This window comes from Macrobrachium rosenbergii, chromosome 8 (assembly GCF_040412425.1).
Source record: "Macrobrachium rosenbergii isolate ZJJX-2024 chromosome 8, ASM4041242v1, whole genome shotgun sequence".
In the NCBI taxonomy this organism is placed as follows: Eukaryota; Metazoa; Arthropoda; class Malacostraca; order Decapoda; family Palaemonidae; genus Macrobrachium; species Macrobrachium rosenbergii.
In genome coordinates, this window is record NC_089748.1 from 60,680,795 (window position 1) to 60,697,147 (window position 16,353).

The following is a 16,353-nucleotide window of genomic DNA, read 5'->3' on the forward strand; positions in this document are numbered from 1 at the left end:
ATCACTTTTATCGTTTCTATATCCTATACAGCAAGTCTCAAAGGAAAACGATCTGGTAAGACTTGGTAGTTTTAACAGCATTAAAAGTATTATTACTCAGTTGGTAATGCTTAATTCACTGTACAGGGAAAATTATTAATACTTGAGTTTTACAAATAATGTATCATGACCAATGTCGTCACGGATAGACTACCGTCGACAAGAACAACAAATTAAACGTTACAGCATCCTCAGTTTCTATGACCGCTACTGGGACTAATAACAACAGTATTAATAATCTTTTTTTTTACAGATAATACAAAACCGAATGGTAGAAAACTAATAATCCTCGTCATCGCAAAACAACTGAGTGTCTGTCACTACTTTCTCACCGAACTACCACAGGTAAGATACATCTAAAGCCGATGTCAATAAATCCAAGGCCCTTTATGGATAATAAAATATAAGTTAGGAATGTACAGAAAATTGTATTTCCATAAACATGATACACGTATTTATCGCTTATCTTGTTTTCTTTTATCGGATGTAATTATTTATATATCAGCGAAAACTTTTTTTGTCGAGATTCAGACGAGAGCCATTTAAAGAACTGGTCTTTCCCTAGAGAGCAGATTTCCTATTTGTTTTGGCGAGATGCTGCTTACGGCACTGTTTGACCAAACGCTTGTTTTTAGTTTTCTGTAGAAGAAAACTATTGAGGTGGCTATTTGTCCGCATGTTTCTGTTCGCCCTCAGATCTTAAAACCCACTGAGGCTAGAGGGGTGCAAATTGGTATGTTGATCATCTATCCACCCTCCAATCATCAAACCTCCAAGTTCCAGCCTTCTACCCACATTATTTTTAAAAGTTTTATTTAAGGTTAAAGTTAGACATGATCGTGCGTCTGGCACCGCTATAGGTGCCAACAACGCAGGGCATGGCTGAGAGTTTCATACAGCATTATATGCTGTACAGAAAACTCGATTGCGCCGAAGAAACTTTTTTACTTGTTAATTATTTATGCTAATGTTATTAGTCCTGATAATTAAAAGCTTAATTTACAACAATAATAATTTTAAAGATTGAGGAACAATACTGGAGATGTAACTTTAAAGAGACTGATAAAGACGTGTTCTGGAGAGAAAGGAAAGCGCTGACAGAATGCCAGAAGCCATATTGAATATCCATATCGGCTGCTGTACTGTACACGTTTCGGTCTGTCTAGGTGGAGCGGAAAAATGTTGGAAAAAACATATACGATAGGATTATTTGTGAGAGACATGTTTCATATTGCCTTTCTTCACTCAGAGATGTACATATTCCTTATATATAATATACATATATATATATATATATATATATATATATATATATATATATATATATATATATATATATATATATATATATATATATATATATATATATATATATATATATATATATATATATATATATATATATATATATATATATATATATATATATATATATATATATATATTTATATATATATATATATATATATATATATATATATATATATATATATATATATATATATATATATATATATATATATATATATCCCAAATTTAGCCAACAAATTCTTTACAAATTCTATTATTTCTTTGGTCTTTCCTTCATCTAAATGTACTTTACAGTACATTCGCTGGTCAGCATCTTAATTCTACTAACATCAACTTCTCAGTCACTAGCATTCTCAAAGTTATGCTAACTCCTTCCATTGTGCCATTAAGCTCATGTTCCAAATATAAAATCCACTGACTGGAACTGAACTGACATTAGACGGATTTTTTTCTGTGTACCTATTATTAGAAAAACATTCACCTTTAATTTTCTCTCCGAATATAAATTCTTCCAGACCAACTTACTATTCTTCCTAACACTCTTGTTCACATTCCCCCTTCTATTTTCATTACTTGCCTTCAGTCTCTTTCTCACTTTCTTCTAGACCACCTTTTCCATCTTTTGTTAACTTGATCTCTTTTGTCATGTAGCTGCATCTCAAATACTTCCTTTTTTTTCACATTAAACTATCACTTCCTTATTACCACAACTTTTTTTATTTCCACTCCCTGCTCACCTTTGACGCCACCCTTCAATTTTGCATTCTCTTCATATATTCCTTACAACTCTCTCCTTAACTGTTGCTTATTTTTCATAAAAATATAACGAAGATGAGGTGTATATGTATTTGTATTTTGTACAGGATGAGGAATGTTAATTACCACTAGTTTTCAGGCCATGAAAAAATCACTAACTTTACAAAGATTGACAAATTGTCAGACATGCAAAATCCTAGGGCCTAGTTTTAGTTGCAGGGAAATTGATGTGTTATACAAGTACTACAACAGAAATTGGATTTAGATCAGTAATAATTTGCTGTTTTTGTGTCATATTAGTACAGTTCACTCCTGAAACCACTGAAATGGTAAAATTTTTGCGAGTTATTCTGCCAGTTTCATTTGGCGTGGAGGGATCAGCCATTTATGCATACCAACTCAAAAGATAAGATATATTTCGTTGCCATTGCTTTAGAAAGAACGTCGATAATATTAGCCTCTTCGTACACTTATACAGAGGGCTCACAAGCAGTAGGTCGAACCCAATATCACATTTTCCGCAAGCTTAAACTTGTGGTGTGTTCATATAGGGTAGCATTAAGATACTGAAGCAGCGAAAAATATGGTGTTTAAGCAAATAATGCAAGATCAAACTAGTTTCCCCTTTTGTGTACGCACTGGCCATGAGAGAAAAAACAAATATTAGTTATAATTCACCTCATTATACCTAGTTTTACTTGGAAACATAATATACCAAATTAAACCAGTTTCGACATATATAAATTTTACTATAAAACATAACACTGAATTATGGCCGGAGCAAATTCATTTAGATTAAGGTCTCACAAAGGCAAATATGAATATCTGTTTGCGGAAGGAATGTCAAACAATGGATATACTCGAGCGCTTCGGGCCAAGGAAAAGAGAAAGAGAAGAAAAATGATTTCGCTGCACAAGCGCCAACCAGCTAATGTGTTTATGAGATTAAACCTTTCATGCTGATGTTGCATCTGAATGCATCGGAATGGCGATATTGCAACAACCTCCAACAAACGTAAATTGGGTCTTATTATGGATCACTGGGGTGGAGGTGTGGATTATGAATTGGATATTTCTAGAATGGCTTTTCTTGCTTTATTTGAATTAATGTACGAGATTTTTACATAGTTCAAACTCTTTCGTTCATTTCTCCCCAATGCAATGTAATACTTGGACGCTAGATGCTTACAAGCATTTCTAACACAATTTTGCTATAATTCAGTTTCCTCTTTAAATTATACAAAATAATTTCACCTAGTGCAAATGAAAAACAGACAGGCAGCTGTTAAATCGGATTCATTAATTAAAATTTAGAAGTGAAAGAAGACAACAGAGTTACAGAGGAACGAAATCCTTTTTCCCAATTCTAGCACATGTTAACAGGAAGTCAGTGAACCACAACCAAAATAAGACCGAGTGAGCTACTTGTTATGGTCGATCACCAGACAAGAACCAGAAACCTAATTACTGCAGATATAAAAAATTCGTGTCATAGAGACCATAACATTTGAAGGTCTCTGGAGTCAGGAGCTTAAATAAACAGAAAATGCAAAGACTAAAAGAGCTAAGTTTCTCTAAACAAGATACGCGGCATACTTTTTTGCTGAACTATTCAAGGCAATGTTGGGGTTGTATATCTAGGATAGAAATCTCCCCCATCACTTCCTCTCTCTCTCTCTCTCTCTCTCTCTCTCTCTCTCTCTCTCTCTCTCTCTCTCTCTCTCTCTCTCTCCTGTGCCATTAATATTCATGCACTCACTACGCAGGCAAAAGACCGTTTTCCAATCACACCGAGAGTGGAGTGATTTGAACAAGTTCTGCTTTCTGGTATGTTCACTGTGCCTTGGTTTACCTAAGCAGAATTAGGTACCCCAAAGATCAAGAGACAGACAGGCAAACTCTATCAATCATGATAGCCTTGTAGGAATAGCAGCTTAACCCTTGAAATAAATTGATTTTGATCGGACATTGCTATTTTTTTATTTTCTACATTGCTCGAAATTGTTTATCAATACAGTTTTCTTGTGGCTTCATGACTGCATCATGTGATAACTTATGAAATGATGTCTTCCAGAACAAGTCATGAGCAACAATAATCCACTTACTGTTAGCTTCTTTATGCAAGGATTTTTCAATAGAGAATATGCAATCTGAACAGATGTCTTGCTGTTTCCTTGTAATTTCTGAACGATGTAAATTCCATCAGTGATGTAAGATGGATGTTGCTCAAGATCATCAGTGTTAGTAGCGCTATTTTTGCTGCCTGGCAAGAGCTGCTTTGTTTATTTTTTCTCAGTGGGCCATCCGGTTTCGATTAAGCCTTTAGAGCGGATGAAGTGAATACAATGATCATGAGTGAGAAGAGGTTTCTATTAGCTTTAATCACTACCTCGTTCTTCTGTACCAGTGTATATTTTCTTCTTCCTGATGCTAGAGAATGACTCCATTCCCTATGTGTAAACTGTCACGAAATTTATTTTTGCGTAATTCACATTCCGAATGGTCCATTCTAAACTTAATAAATGCCTCATTGCCGATGTCGGGAGTCTGAAGTATGTTAGTTGTTACCTCTGATGATGCAACAGTCCTTGTTCACAGGGTATCAATATTTGTCTGATCTGGACCTCGAAGATTTGCCCAGCTTTTGTTCATTAGCTCCACAAAAGCTAAAAATATGATTTCTCTTTCCCCATTCCAACCTCTAGAGGACCTTGGTATCTAAAGTTTTAAAGGTTTTCTGCCTACCAATGTTTAGTTTTTTATGTAATACTTACGGTCATGTATTTGAAAATTTGATATGTTGCATTTCTAATTGTATGTTAAAAATAACTGCTTGAGTATTACTGTAAAAGAAATTATCATTTAATTGAAATAACTAATAAATGACATTAATCAAAACCGAAACTTGAACTAAAAAACATTGCAAAAATTACTGTTATTTGTCGCAAATGTGGACGAAAGGTGCAAACCAGGAACCGCCTTTGTTGCATTTTTTTAAACCTTGTGTAGTCTGCCTTTATGTAATTAATGAACAATCACGGCAATATTCATAACCATATTATCTGCATTAAAAACAAATTCATTCGTATATTCCAGCATTAATGAGAAACGCTTTTTTATGAATCAAGGGTATAGGGTCATTCAGGTCTGTAATTACAATTTACTGTTCATGAAAATATATGGCGAAAATAGAATCAAATCAAAAGGTATATGTTTTTAATCCTTCCTGACGTACATTTTTTTACAATCAAAACCCGAATACAATAAGTATTTTTTCTGACTGTTGCTTGACATCTGAAATATCATGTTCTTTAAAAATTGTGAGGAAAAAACTAATGACATAATTTGTCACCGAAACTGGTACCAGAATCCTAAATGTGTTGGACTGGCCCATGGACTACGAGAAGGGAGAGCAAAAAATATTTGTCTTAAATTATCAGTTCTCCCTCAAACTACTTACAATTTAATGATTAAAACTAAGGAACAAACATTAATCAGATAATCTCCCAAGAGAATTTTTTCTTTACACTTTATTTATAAAAATAAAATGTGGAATTTACGTGTTACGATTTCTTCAAGATGACTGAATCCCCAATACTTTTCTTTCTTTTTAGTTCAGATTTATTTTTTTCTTAGGAATTTCCGATATCTTATGGAGGGTTAAATATACCTGTATAGTATTTTCTTGTGTATATATATTTCACACATACCTTGTTATTAGAAAAAATGCAGCCCTTTAGGCAGAATGTCATCTTGGATTTTTCACGTCGAATAATATTCCTGTTATATATCAAAGGATTTTAAATAAACCTCTTCTTCCTCACCGGCAAGGTTTTTAAGCTTTAAGAAAAAAGGTTCTCCTTTGTATAAACCCTATTATATCATTTTACATCCAACATGCAAAGCACTGACTTTGTGTTTATTAACATTAAAATGTTTATTTACAAATTTTCTTTGAATATTTATCCTTAACAGTCAATCCTTATTGTCAGGCAGTTTAACCAGAGCTGCCGAGTTAAATAAGAGACTCTCATGGGGCTGGCCAGAATATTCAATCACACTGCAATGGCCTAATACGGAATTGTTTGGGTAAACGAATGTAAAGCTTGATCCCAGATTATGACATCTTAAACATTTGAGAAATTCGCTGTTCTGGTGTTTCAATTCCTGCCTGCTGTTCAGAATTGAATTCTGGGCAACCAGGAGAAATATGTTTCTTGCATTCCAAAGGCATTACGTCTCAGTTTAAAAATAGAATATTCTCCTCTGTTGTGTATTTACTTCCTTTTTTTATTTAATGTTTTGATGTTCTCTATTAATTTCGGTTTTTTTTTGGGATGTTTACGGTTTTCATTTATATCTTCCGTTATTTCTTTAACAAACTAATTATAAACAAAAAACTAGCAGCTATGACTTTGATTAAATAAAAACGGCCGTAACCTAGGGTTGCTTTCACAATGAAATCTTGAAGTTATGCTAAGGGAGATGAAAATGAAGTCAAGAAATATTCCTTTTAAGTCTAAAGAAACCAAAGAAATTGTAAAAATATCATGAGGGAGGGTCACACGTGTATGATGCCAAATGCCAAAGAAGGAACTTAAACTTGAAAAAGTTTTCACCTTCAGGATTTAATGCTGCTAAAAGCACTAAAATACTTTGCAAAATACAATGGAGTGAAATCATTATATATATATATATATATATATATATTTATATATATATATATATATATATATATATATATATATATATATATATATATATATATATATATATATATATATATATATATATATATATATATATATAGGAATTTTAAATTATATACGACACCTACAAGCACTAACAAAGTTTAATTCTCAATGATGTTGCTAAAAAATGGAAATACGTCGATTTTAGTTCGATTGGCTACAATTTACTTTTTACGTTTCTTTGATTGTTTAACAAATTTCAATTTCATTTTTTCTATCCATTCATTAAGCTGTCTTACATAAACAGAGACAAAAAAAAAAAAAAAACCAACACACACACCTTCATATGAAGGTGACGCTGAATATTTACAGCTGGACTGACTGATGGGCGATGGGCCAGGATGAACCCATGGGTCTATCAGACGTGAGCTAAGAACTGCATAACTCAGCCATGGTAACCACTTCGTTGACTGCCCTACATTCTCTCACAAACACACACACAACACAGCAGAGTAAAAGCATATACACACAACACACACACACACACACACACACACACACACATATATATATATAATATATATATATATATATATATATATATATATATATATATATAAATATATATATATGTGTGTGTGTAATATATATATATAATATATAATGTATATATATATAAATATATATATATATATATATATATATATATAGTATATATATATATATATATATATATATAAAAAGTATGTGTGTGTGTCCCACTTTAATCAAAAAAAAAAATCTAGACTAAGATCAATCATATATGCATTTATAAATAGTTGAATTAACTTCTGGTAGGTAAAAAACTTCCACGATAATATCATTATTTCATATTGTAGAATAAAGAGCGTCATTCATCCGACATTACATCCCTTAACTTCTTTAGATAAAGGCATTGGGTTGACTCCTGGCCATTCAAGTTCTTTGCATTCATTTCTCTTGTAATCTAAATATGCAGCATTTATTGGTCTACCTCCCCTTTCTTTCGAATTCTTTTCCTTTCAACAATAAATAAGTATCTAGTACGGAACATTTATGCACCAAATATATTCGTCAGTTATTTCCTAAATTCACTATTCTACGTAAAAGAAACGTACAGAAACTAACGAACATACTCTAAACGAATTACGACACGAATAAAACATAACAAGACGCGCCGGCAAAAAGAGTAACATTTATAAATGAAAGGACGAAACAAAAGAAGTGAAAGGAAACGAATTGTATCCGAAGGAAGGAAAAAGGGAACACGGGGAGGAACGACAAAGAGAAGAGGCGAGAGAGAAAAATGTAAGTCGGGAGCTGGATACTAAAAGGAAACGCAGCAGATTCCGAAAATGTAGACTATATGTATATAAAACACTGCAGAGACGAATTATGAATTTCAGTAATAACAAAATGAAGGGTAGAACTAAAAACAAAAAGAAAAATATGTTAAGGTCTTAGTTTGATAACAGACTGGACGAGCTAGGAAACCCTTTCGTCACAGATTCCCGTAGTGTTGCTAAGGTGAATCCTCTATTCTATTAATCTTATTTCACATCTCTTTTTTTTTTCTTTTAGCTTCACGCATTATACGAACTGAAGAGTGAAAAGAGATGCAAAACGGTGGATTTTGCAATCTTAACAATAATCAGCATACAAGCATTTCAGGACTTTAAATCACTCTCTCTGAAATTAAATTTCGAAAGGTTGGAACCAAAGACACCAAATACGAGAACATCAACGGAAAGAAGAGGCATGAAAGCAGCCAAACATCAGCGAGAGTAACAGTAACTTGAATAAGCGAAATGAAAAAGGGAAATGAAAGCAGCCAAACATCAGCGAGAGCATCAGGAACTTGAATAAGCGAAATTAAATTCTCAGAAAATCTCCGAGCCATCGAAATCTCATTTTTTCATTTGATTCGACTCTTTCTCCATTATCCGTATCCAATCATGAATGAGATGAAAAGTCAAGGACGAACTCTGTGAGGCAGGTAATGAAAGGAAGACGGAGAATAGATGGCAGATGATAAAGAGAAAAATGAAGAGAATAAAGAGGAGACATAATATCGATGAAATGAAACTTTTACTTATAGAAAATAACTAAAATCAAAGTTGTTTAGAAGCAATTCAATTGGCTGAAGAAAATTATTACAAGAATTTCAACAGAAACAATAAACAACCAAACATTTAGGAAAAATTATATATTTTCAAGAAATTTTGAAAACCTGGATCTTTGCTGTTTCTATAAAGTCGACTTGATATATCAGTGACATTAACTGACATAATCAACTAAGTAAGAATATGAAAAGCAGGTCATTTGGAATTTCCAACAGTCAGTTATTAAGCGAAATCAAAATTATTATTCAAAAGACAAACATCCATATTCATATTGAACAAGCCCACATGGGTCACTGACTTAATTTAAAAGCTTCCAAAGACTGTGGTGTTCATTTTGAATAACAGAAGGAAATAGGAGATAACAGATTCAATTAGCTATTAGAAAAAACAAATAAATTTACAATTTAATAAAAAGGGAGATAAAAATGTAAGTAAAATGCAAGGAGGGTTGTTTCAGGGTAGTAACATTGCATCTTCGCTTGAAATCTTGAGGTTCCAATTGCACAAACATCTTCAAGAAGACTATTCCATAGTCCAACGATGTGAGGAATACAAGGCTTCTGGAAATAGAAGTTCGACAGCAAGGCATATTTACGGCATACGGGTGCTGTTGTTCAGCAATTGTGGTCGCTTTCGGGGGAAAAAGAAGATCAGAGATCAATTGTGAAAATGAAACATCTCAGAATGATATAACAGAATTGCTGACAATCATACCAAAGATCTTTCTCTTCAACATTGTGTATAATTATTAATGAAGTGTAAAGGGTTTATTAGCTTTAATTCGTAAAACTGGTTTATGGCCATACAAATCAGTAGGTGAAAATAGGGGAAACAGTTTGCTGCTCCTAAGAAAAACGATCAGTGGTCATTAAACCATAAAGTGGGCCTAACTATTATTTTACTTTTGCTGTAATTCATTTGAAGCGTTTATAGTATAATCCGACTAAACTTTTCATCCGTCAGTAAGAGCGACTGCGTTTTGACTGGAATCCAAGTCCAAACCGAATAATTCCACAGCACGAATTCGTCACTATTATTGAGATAAAACCTCGACTAGGAAATTCCTTGGTCATACAAAATTACATAACCGAGAGTTAGATCAATTTAATGTATATTCCCAATTTAAAAATAAAATATGAACTCAATTGTCGAGAAACGAGTGATGAGATGTAAATCGTTTACAAGGCCTAATAAAGCTTTCTACAACCCTTTCCACAACTCGACCTGAAGATCGTCAACAAGTTCGATGGATTAATAAACTTGTAAGCCTTAAATATCAGCAAAGTTGTAACTATGGTTTGTATTTACTTGAAATTTTATTTCCGAGAGAGTTAAGTCTGTTTTGCAAAAACCTGTTCATCATATAGCAGGTACACTTGAACTACATAAAGCATTTAAATGGATTATGTCCAAATATTTAAAAGTCCTTGTCCTTGAATAAACAACACAAAGCAAAGGAGATAAAAGATCCAAACAGTGAGGAGTAAAAGCAAGTCACCATCGTCTTGTACACTTTTAAGATGAGGGGTAAAAACCAAACAGTTGGAGAGTAAGTAACTTGAAAAAGAAATGAAGTGGGAAATGCCCAAACACGTCTGGGAAATAAATGTTGAGAGGAAAATTTTTTTTGTTAAGCGAAATGAATTGGGACAAAAACATTATAAAATCACTGAATGTAAGGGAAAGCTTGAATATAAAGAGAAATGAATAAATGGATATAAAGCACACACAAACATCATTTATGTGTGTGTAACTTGAATAAGCGAAATGACAAAGGGAAATAAAAGCATCCAAATATCATATATATAATATATATATATGAATAATAAATGAAAATATATATATATATCCAAACATCATATATATAACATAACTTGAATAATCGAAATGAAAAAGGAAATAAAAGCATCCAAACATCAGTGCGAGTAAAGTAACTTGCTTTAAGCGAAATGAAAAAGGGATGATGGTCACTCAAACATCAAATAAGTAACAGTAATTTGAATAACCGAAATAAAAATGGAGATAAAAGCATCCAAACATCACTGCAGTAACAGTTCTTTGAATCAGCCTCATTCAAAAGGGAGATGAAAGACAGCTAATCATCAGCAGGTTGACAGTATCAAGAAAAGATATGATAAAGGTCTGAAAGCAACCGGACATCAAAGGAAGATTTTAACTTGAATTAACGAAATGAAAAACGGAGATGAAAGCAGCCAAACATCAATGATAGTAACACGAACTTGAATTAACGAAATGAAAAACGGAGATGAAAGCAGCCAAACATCAATTAAAAGGTTTCTCAGAATACATGATTCGAAATGAAAAAAGGAGATAAAACACATTAGCCGGACCCATCAGCAAAGATGGTAACAGTAACTTGATTAGTTGAAATGCAGAACCTAGATCAAGCAGTCAAACTTCAGACACCAGTAACAGGAGGTCTTGAATAAGTGAAATTAAAACGGGTGATAAATCAAACAATCTCAAAGTCAGTAAGAGCTTACCTGAATAAGTGAAATGAAAAAGTCGATAAAAGCAAAACATCACCTTCAGTCCCATGACCAAAAACCCAAAGGAGTTATAAGGTTTCTTGCCAAACATCTCAAGAATAGCATGTGACTTTTAAAAGAAATCTAAAAATTCGGAGATAAAACAATTACCAATCATTGAGATAAAGTACTTAGTGCTTTTCATCATAATAACAGTAACGAAATCTTTATAAAAATAGCGGACCATCAATGGGTTAACTTTTAACTTGAAGAAAGAAAATAAAAACTTCCGTCCCATGAAATTTCAAACAGGCAAAGTAAAGGAACTTGAATAAGTGAAATGAAGAAAAGGGAGATAAATGAGCCAAACATTTACTAAATTGGAACTTGAATTGAGAAATAAAAATCCACGGGGTCTACCTAGAACTTCGTGAGAATTGTGATAAAGTTACATTTCTATTCAAACGGCAAATCATTTATTGGTGCCTCAGGCCAACAAGCAAACACCTTCACAACAGAGGTTTTTTCCAATAAACACTGCAAGAATTACAACCAGAAAGTCAACTGGGAAAAAACGGATTTTATTTTTAAAGAATAAAACACCAAGAGGGTTTTCAGCTACTTTCAGACTAATTCTAGCTTCATCATTTCCAGCCATCTATATTGAAAAAACGAAAATTCAATCACTGAAGCAATAGAATCAGGTTTGATACGGAATAATTCTGAAGATAAGATCACTTCTCAAATAATATGCACAGATTTTAAGAAGTTTACTTTCAACCTTGAAATTCAATCACTGAAGCAATAAATAATCCTCAACCAACAAGGATAACATTGCATAAGACCTATCAAAGTTTTTATGGCGAAAAACAGGTAAAACTTCTGGCATAGCTTTTCATAATAAGCATGTGTTCCACAAACACCCTTCTAGAACTAAAATCTTCACTGCCTCTCCTCTTATAGTCCATTAAACAAAGAGACATTTGGACCTCTCACCCCTTCTTTTAAAATGGTCACCCTATAAAAACATATCTTACTTTTGCCAGCAAGCAAACATATACCACCACACCACAACATCTCACGACTCGTCAGCTCCTATGTTTACCAGTACTTATTACTCAAAAATCATCCCCAAAAGTATACATAAATCGACACTAACCTTCCCACCCCTGCATCGTTCAGCCCTGTCTCTGTTTTATTCTTTAAATTCAATTAATCTATATACTTGACTCTTTAGCAGATGACTGCAGATCCTTCAGACGGCATATGTTAATTTTCATTTTATATTTTAACTATTAAAAGGTCTCCGCCTTGCCCTGAGAGACGAGTGATAATAACTAAAGTTTTCGAGTGTAGCCGCATTCTACAACTATGGATATAGAAAACACCCAATATTAGGTTACCTAGCACCCTTGTAACCCCCACCCCCAACACAACAAAGCATAGACTCCAAAGATTTACATTAAATACATGTCATTCTACGGGTTTTATACTTACTGATAGTACATACATGTCTGAATGCAGAAAATCTTCATTAAGCTAGATTAAACTGTCTTTATTGAATGAGGTTTTAGACTGTTTCTTACCAAATGGAACCGTGCTCTCTTATTCCATTTTATGACCTTTTGTATATTTTCGTTCGATCCCTTCCACTTGAAAAGTAAGACATTTTCAGGATAAAATTCCCATAAAATCAAATTATCATCAAGGACAACACTATGATATGTTAACGTTTTTTCAGTTCTTCTTTTAAAAAGAAAGATTATTTTCTTTAATAATTAATAAATTGATATCTACTCTACGGTAAAGTTGTTTTCCTAGAGACCCCCCCTGTATACAACGAAGTGACAAATGTACAAACAAAAATGTTATTTTCTTTTTTCCTAACTGATGCCTTCCAAAATCACAGAAGACAGGGCGATACAAAAAGTCAATTATTGACATATACACGCACAAAGGGAAAGAGCGTGAAAGTCAAAGCAATGGATGGGGAATGCGTGACTCGACTTTAGCACTGTCAGGTTTGTGTAATGCGTGTAATATATTTCATACAAATTTATTACACAAGAAATTACTGTATCATTACAATTATTCGTTCCAACAGCTTTCTCTCTCTCTCTCTCTCTCTCTCTCTCATCATCTCTCTCATCTCTCTCAATTACACATTTGCAGTTAGATTTTTCGTATCGTGTCATATCTTCGGCCGAAAATAATTGCTAGTGTTCGACTTGAACAGAACAAAACCTAAAGAAGACCCCAATGACCAATACAGTCCAGGTTGCAAAACGTTACTATGAATGCCAGAGCACATTGCACTTTAGATACCATTCCCAACCATTTTCCCTTCTTCCAAAAAACTGGGATACTCAGACTCATTGGTGAGGAAGGTTTGTTGTATGGCTAGGAAACACTACTACTGGGGAAGACGCCGAGATAAAACTGAATAAACAGGAAAAATTCGATTGTTATTCCAAACAATAACTCATTAAGGATCTGAACAAAACTGAAAAATACAAGACTAGTTGGGTATAATAATAGCAACATTAAGAATAAGGTAACTAGAAATATAACACCATAAAAGGGGAGGAGAAAGGGGGGGGGGTTCCATGGACTACCTAGCACCTTGTGACAACTGTGATAAGGCATGTTTTGAAGCATCTGGAATATTATACAAGGAGAGGCAAGCCAGTGTAAGCAGAACATCGCCACCACAATAATTTGCACAATGCCAAACTTTGCTGGAATCATAACCATGAGGTTTGGGAAAAAACAGATTCATATTTACCAACAAGAATAAAACATAGGGTGACTAACGAACACCTTCATCTCCTACTATCAAAAAAACAATGGAAGGCGACATACGGAATAATTTTGAAGACAAGATTACTTGTGATATAATATACCAGAGCTTTAAGAAGAACACAAACGAAAAGATGTGCAGGAAGGGATAATTCCGAACCAACGAAGGATTAAGTAAAGACCACGAAGATTAAGAAGAGTGCAGGAAGGGTAGGAGGAGTTGAATATCAACGGGCAGGGAGTTCCATGGACTAGAAAAAGAAAATAACAGATGTTGGGAGGGTACATATATTAGCTGTTATCTTCATCGGTGCATCAGTACCTGATTAAGACTGTTATAATGTATATTTACTATATTTTTACAAAATAAAAGAATAAAATGTAATAACGATTTTAAAACAGATTCCATGAACTATTGGTATAATAGGTAACAGTATGGATTCAATATCATTTGAGGATAAAAATAATCGATTGACTCAGTTTAAGGATGCGACCGTTGATATAAAAAATGATTATTTTGTATTTCAAATGACCTCGACATTTATTTACGTTTATGTTTGCATTTAAAAATAAAAACAATTTTGATGTTTTCAACCAGAGCTGTACATTAGCATCAAAAAAATTCCGTCTGTTACTCAGTCATTTCTAAACTATTTGTTTAAGGAACGTAATCTTTTCTGAAAGGCCGGTATATTTTACGTTAATCCTATTTTGTTTTTTTTTATCTAACTGAAGTTTTGCACTAAATGAGCTTATAGTGTTAAGTACATTTCTCGTAATATACATTTTGTCAAAGAATGTTTAATAGCAAAGGACTAAAAATAATTCAAGTTTAGAACGTGTCCATTGTGTTTGAATTACGTATAAGTATCCGTATATTTTATACATGAAAACTTTTTATGACATATGTTGTATCCCATTAACGAAAGTGGATTTTGACATCATCTTAGCACTTTAATTCCTCAGACAATCACAAAATTTAAAATGTGTCTGTCCTTTTGAACAGCCTGACGATTTACTGTAGATCCGAATCATCAATACAGTCCATTTAATTCTTTGGAGCAAATGGTGGGATCATTAAATCTTACCGTCCTTAAATTTTGATATATATGAAAAATTAGCGAAGGAGTTTGTAACCAAAAGGAAATCAAGTATCAATAATTTTTTTAGCATCGATTCGAATGATTCTGAATCGTAGGGTTCTGAAACAGAAAATAGTTTTGGAGCAATACATTTACCATTTTAAAGTAACGAAAAATCAGGCATCTATGAAATAAATCATTCTGGCATCACTGATTCCAGCAATAAGCCGCCGTTGACAGAATCTAAAATATTTTTCAAGTGAAAGAAGGCATGGACAAACTCATCTCAGTCCCAGCATTGAGGGCTCAGCTTTCGTAAGTCGTACTTGTGTTTAACTTCTACTTAGCATTGTCTATAGAGTACCACCTTCCGATCTCCGTACTATCAAAGAAAGAGGACAAAAAGCTAGTTTCATCCGGAGAGAGAGAGAGAGAGAGAGAGAGGGAGAGAGAGAGAGTGAGCATAAGGTTTAGTTTTCAAAGGTCACATGTACTCAATTGCATTTTTTCTTTGAGCCGTGAAACAACATCAAACTGTTTCTCTACTGGATTAACTTCATTGTCATACGGTCATTTTGACTTGCAACGTTTTATCTTTTAGTCGCCTGACATTTTTTAAAATAAACTTTAAAAATAATCCCTTTTAAAATTAACGATAACGTTCTACATAGGGCATCCCACGACTTAACCTGATTTTCTTTAAATTTCATTTCTTATTTTAAGGATGCACCTCAGAATACTAGTGCATTCTTTTAAAAAATATTTTAAAATTCAGTAATGAAACACATTTTATGTTCATCATTTTTTGTATGAATCCATAGGACATCAATATTTTATTTTTCAAAGCTGTAGCATATTTGGAAATTCAGAGGTTATCACTGGCAACACCATTGGATGGCCTATAGAAACTTTCCAGTCACTAGGCCTTAGTAGTGAGAGAAATCAACTCAGCACTTTCACTGTGTTTTTCAACAGGTACAAAGACTGCATAAACATCAAGAGTGAAAGTCGCTGACTTCTCATTAAAGGTGGCACACAAAATGAA